Here is a 5,807-nt window from a genome sequence, read left to right on the forward strand (position 1 = left end):
TATGTATAATATTATTAATGATATGAAGCCTTAGACTACCATAATTCATCCTGAAACACATGTCACCTTATTCCTTTTTTCTTCTATAAAAATCATCTTGCTGAAATTAGAAAGGATTTTTTTGGAGAATATGTATCATGAAAAAATAGTATATTGAATCAGTTTTCAGCCACGAATATTCATTTTTGTAGGTGTTAACCCATGTAGAAATGAGGGGTTTTTCAAATTTGTAAATAAAAATACAGTACATTACCTTCCTTATCTGGAGAGTCTATCTCTACTTCATTTTAGATATTTTCCTTAGACCCCTAGCTCAAGAGGATTCTCCCTTTCAGCTCTAGCTGTGTCAGCCTTTGATTCTATTTGAACTTCCCACATCCCTATGAAACATATGGTACATGGACTGTCAGTAATATAATCAGATTACTGAGGAGAAGACAAGATCAGAATGGTTGACTGACTTCCCCAGTGTTGCATGGCAGAGCTGGTATTTAAATTGAGGTCTTCCAAACTTGAACCCTTCTCTGTGTCCACTCTACCATATTGCATAATTCTAGTCATCTTGGGATTGTTTTGTCCTGCTACCTCCATAACAGAGTAGGCCATTAAAAGAGTTGTATCTATACGATGGAAAGACAGTAAGACTATAGCTTTATTATTTGCCAAACCCACTTTATTTTTAACTTTTTTTTTATTTTGACATGAATGTGGAGCTTTACATTTTTTGTAGATAGTATTTTTCCCCAATTACATGTAAAGATAGCTTTCAACATTCATTTTATTTTATTTTCAGTTTCTTTTTTATTATTATTTTAATAGCCTTTTATTTACAGATTATATGTATGGGTAACTTTATAGCACTGGCAATTGCCAAACCTCTTGGTTTTTTCCCCTCCTTCCCCCTACCCCCTCCCTCAGATGGCAGGATGACAAGTAGATCCAATATTCATTTTAATAAGATTTTGAGTTCCAATTTTTCTCCTTCCCTCTCCTCCCCATCCTTAAGACAGTAAGCAATCTGATAAATGTTATACATGTACAGTGATGTTAAACACATTTCCACGTTAGTCATGTTATGAAAGAGGAATCATAACAAAAGGGAAAAAGCATAAGAAAGAAAAATAGTGACAATAGTACACTTCAGTCAGATACATAATTGTTTCTCTGGATATGGATACCATTTTTCATCATACATCTTTTGGAATTGTCCCAGATCATTGTATTGCTGAAAAGAATTAAGTTTATCATAGTTGATCCTTGCACAATGTTGCCATTACTGTGTAGTTCTGGTTTTGCATATTTCACTTAGCTTCAGTTCATATAAATCTTTCCATGTTTTTCTGAAATCTGTCTTGTTCATCATTTCTTTTTTTCTCAGTTGTATTTTATTTTTATAATTACATGTAAAGACAGTTTTCAACATTAATTTTAGTAAGATTTAGAGTTTAATTTTTTTCTTTCTCTCTGTTACTTTTTCCTTCCCCAAGACAGTAAGCAATCTGACATAGGTTATATATGTATAATCACTTTAAATATATTTCCATATTAATCATCTTATGACACAAACATCAAAACAAAAGGGAAAAATGCACCACCAATGGTTTTTCATTGTGCTATAATTTCTATTATATACATTCATTTACCACAACTTCTTAAGCTATTCTCCAAGCATTCCCTCAGTTTCCAATTCCTTGCCACCACAAAAGAGCTGCTATAAATATTTTTGTACATGTGGGGCCTTTTGCTTTTTTTATGATCTCTTTGAGATACAGACCTACTAGTGGTATTGCTAGATCAAAGGGCATGCAGAATTTGATTACTATTTGGGCATAGTTCCAAATTGCTGTCCAGAATGGTTGGATCAGTTCACAACTCCACCAACAATGAATTGGTATCTCTAAAATTGATGAAAAAAAAAGAGACTGACCACATTTATGTCTATGAGATCACCATTATCATAAAATAAAATTGGTCACAATTAAGTCCCAAGAAGGCAAGTTTCCTCCTCTTAAAACCTTCAGATGAAAAGTCTTTAAAAATATGTAGAGGCAGGTCATCATGCACTTGACCTGTGAGTGTGGTGGATCCAGCCAGGGTACTTCATGGAAGTAGACAGAATGGTTGGGAGAGCTAATGTGTAGTGACCAGTACCTGAGAGTGTTTAGTAAATTGGTGACTGGGAGTGGAGTGTGGTTCATGAAGTAGCACCAAGATGTCAGAGGGAAAAGTCTTAAATAAATGCTATATGCCAGATTTTGATCCATCAAAAATCCCTAAACTCAAGTTGCCCAAAGATCAGTAATATGTTATAAGACTGATGGCCCTCCTCAACATGAAAGATAAGACATGTAGCAAATATATTTATAAAGATAAGTTTAGTGCCCAGAAGGAGACAGTGAAGACTGAGCTTTATCTGGGATTTCCAGTTTTTCATTTCTGTATGAAGTGTACCTGTTTTCTAGCTCAAAATAACCTTCAAAATAAACTCTGAGAAAATAGATTATACCATAGAACATGGAGCTATCTGGAACTTCCAGGAACTCTGGAAAGAAGAAGAGAAAAGGACACAGAAGGAAAGAGAAAATGAAGAATGCCATAATCCCAGAAGATGCTGGAGAACCAGATCAAGGACTCCAAGCTGGAGGTGGATATTCTGGAGAATTTGCAGCAGTTGAAGGAGCATGATCAGCACTAGGGTAATGTGGACTTTAAATGATGTTCCAGAAACAATCATTGTCTGAATGTCTGAGGAAGAGAAGCACCAGTAAGAGCAGGAGGAGGGACCAAAAAAGAAATGGATGCCATGATGGAACAGGCCAGGAGAAGACTCTGACACTGATGAATAGCCTGACTTGCATCTTCCCAGTTGCCCTTGCAGTCTAATCCCCCTGCCATCTTGGACGAGGTCCCTAAATTAAAAAAAAAAAAAAAAAACTCAGAAATTGGAGAGTTAGGAGCAGAGTGTAGATGTGTTGGACAGCAAAGCTGGCAGGTCTGTTTGTGGCAAAGGAGACAGCTGCCCCAAGACTTCATGTCAGCAATGGGCATGTGGTCTTGCCCATCGCAGGTACAGTTTTACTTGCAGAGTTTGTAGTAGGTGGACACATTGGGCAGGATACCCAGTGCCTAGTCTTTGAGCAGCTGGGAGTGTAATCAGATGGGAAATATAGCAACAACAATGGCTGAAGCATCAGTCCCTTCTCTTAGATGTAAGACCCAGACCTTTATGTCCTGGTTGGGGCTGACCATGAAGTCAGGCTGGAATGAGTTTATTTTTTTTATTCAATGAGCCCAGCAAGGTGAAGATGAGGATTGGGGTGGGAACCATATTGCCAGAGGCTATCTAGTGTGCTTCATGTTCTTTCCCCACTTTGCTTTCGAGAAATTGATCATTCTGATTCCTTTCTTCTCTCCTCCTTTATTCTCCTCCCTCATTCTTCCTCTCCCTTTCCTTCCTTCTCTTTTTTTCCTTCTCCCTCTCCATCTCCATAGATCTCAGTAGCATTCAGCACTATGGCAAATCTTTCTGAATCTGCCCTATTTAAAGAGTAGGAACAACTGAAGACTAACTTACTGCCCACCATAACATCAGGGGTAGAGCTACTGAAGATATTGGGACTCTGCTTCCTTTGGAGCTGTGCCCTTCATGCTCTTCAAGCCCAGATAGCCAGAGGAGAGCTACTAAGGAGGCAGGAAGTTGCCTCTTGCCATCCCTGGAACTTCAAGGCCTTTTTCTTCCTGACAGGGCCAGAATTAATTTCTCTCTGTTGCTGGTGTGTCATTTATCACACTTTACAGAGAATGGCACTTTTCATCAGTATCCAGCACTAACTTATCATGTGTGGTGTGTAGATTTGTTTTCCTCCTAGCCTCACACCAAGATTATCTGATGGCATTTGAACTTTTGGGAGTTGAATATGGGATATATGATGCCCTATCACAATAGGAATCTATTTTTTCCTTTTCCCTCCTGGCTCAGACTATGTACCAGATGGGACAGACAAAAGCCAGTCGTCTGGCAAGATCAGGCAAATCCAGAGGGTTTCCTCCCCCAACCTCTATCAGCCCCACATGATGTGTATCTATAAGTCATTATCTTAAACCAAATAAAGAAAACCAATTGGACTTAAAAAAAAACGAAGAGAAATATTCCAAGTGGAAATTCACTGGCTTAAAAAAAATCCTAACAAAAATATTTTTTGCCAGCTCATTCCATTATGAAGCCAAAAAAAATAAGCCTTCCTCTTGTCACAATTTTTAGAGGATGGCTCCCAAATGGATTTTGGTGACTGAGGCTGCCTCCAGGATGAACTGGTTGTTATTATTTGGATTACATCAGAGAGAGAGAATACTCCATGATCATAGAAAACATACCTGGTTATAATTTATTAATGCCAAAAGAAAACCTCCAGAGAAGACATATGCTGGCCCATTACACAGCCCTATTTGTATTTTTTTTTTTTTTGGAGGGGGAAGTTGCTTTGATTTTTTATTTTATTTTATTTTATTTTATTTTTTATATTTTGAATGTTGTGATTAATCTTTTATTACTCTGACTTAAGGGTAGAACTTTATTTATTTTTTATTTTTTTAAATAACTTTTTATTGATAGAACCCATGCCAGGATAATTTTTTACAGCATTATCCCTTGCATTCACTTCTGTTCCGATTTTTCCCCTCCTTTCCTCCAGTCCCTCCCCCAGATGGCAAGCAGTCCTTTACATGTTGAATAGGTTACAGTATATCCTAGATACAATAAAGGTGTGCAGAACCAAACAGTTTTCTTGTTGCACAGTGCTTTGATTTTTTAATTAAATTATTTTCAATTAACAAAAATATATTTTCTCTCTCTCCTACCTCCTCTTCCAGGAAGAAAACAAATCTTATACCAAATATCTCACTTAGTGAAATATAAAACACTTATAAACATTTAGTAAAGTGCCTGACACATAGTAGGTACCTAGTATTTATTCCTTTCCTTTCCTCCTTAACCAAATGAGCCTGATCATTCACAACAAATAAAGATCTGTCTTATTTTACATGCCAAGTCCATCACTTCAAGGATTCAAGTTTCTGTTGCCTTCATTCAAATCATATTATTGCATCCATGAGACCCCACCAATAGCTGGTCTGTTCAGCTAATACTGCAGCTTGGTCTAAGTGGTGCTCCTGAATGGCGGTTTTTGGAGGAGAAAGGGTTCTGCTCTGAGAGACGAAGGGATCTGGCAGCCTTTCAGATGTACCAATAGAAAATAAACCCAATCCCAAGCACTTTTGAATAACTTAGTCATGAGTAAGTCAGGTAAGATGGTACAATTCCAGTGGTTACATACTCAAGGGGTTTTTGTTTTTTGTTTTTATTGAGGAGTGTGGAATGGAAGGGTAGGGGGAAGAGAAGAGGCCTAGTCCAATCAGACTGCCTTAGGAATTTACTCTTTTACCCTAATTGTCTTTGGAAATAGAATTAGTGGTGGTATTGTTGGGTCAAAGGGTACAGGCACTTTACTAACTCTTTGGGCACAATTCCAGGTTGCTCTCCAAAATGGCTGAATCAGTTCGCAATTCCACCAATAATAAATTAGTGTCCCAATAGTTTCACATTCCTGTCAACATTTGTCACTTTCCCCTCATTTTAGCTAATCTGATAGGTGTGAAATAGTATTTCAAAGTTGTTTTCATTTATATTTTTCCAACCAATAATGATTTAGAGCATTTTTTTTATATGACAATGAATTGTTTTCATTTCTTCATCAGAAAACTTCCTGTTCATATACTTTGACCACTTTTAAACTAGGAAATGATTTATA

The 5,807-nt window shown here is 37.1% G+C and overlaps 1 pseudogene; it reads left to right on the forward strand.

Moving 5' to 3' along the window:
- The first annotated feature begins 1,915 nt into the window (after window positions 1-1,915).
- LOC127550900 (splicing factor YJU2-like) lies at window positions 1,916-4,246 on the forward strand (annotated as a pseudogene).
- The last annotated feature ends 1,561 nt before the right edge of the window (window positions 4,247-5,807 follow it).

Source organism: Antechinus flavipes, chromosome 1, assembly GCF_016432865.1.
Source record: "Antechinus flavipes isolate AdamAnt ecotype Samford, QLD, Australia chromosome 1, AdamAnt_v2, whole genome shotgun sequence".
NCBI classification, from domain to species: domain Eukaryota; kingdom Metazoa; phylum Chordata; class Mammalia; order Dasyuromorphia; family Dasyuridae; genus Antechinus; species Antechinus flavipes.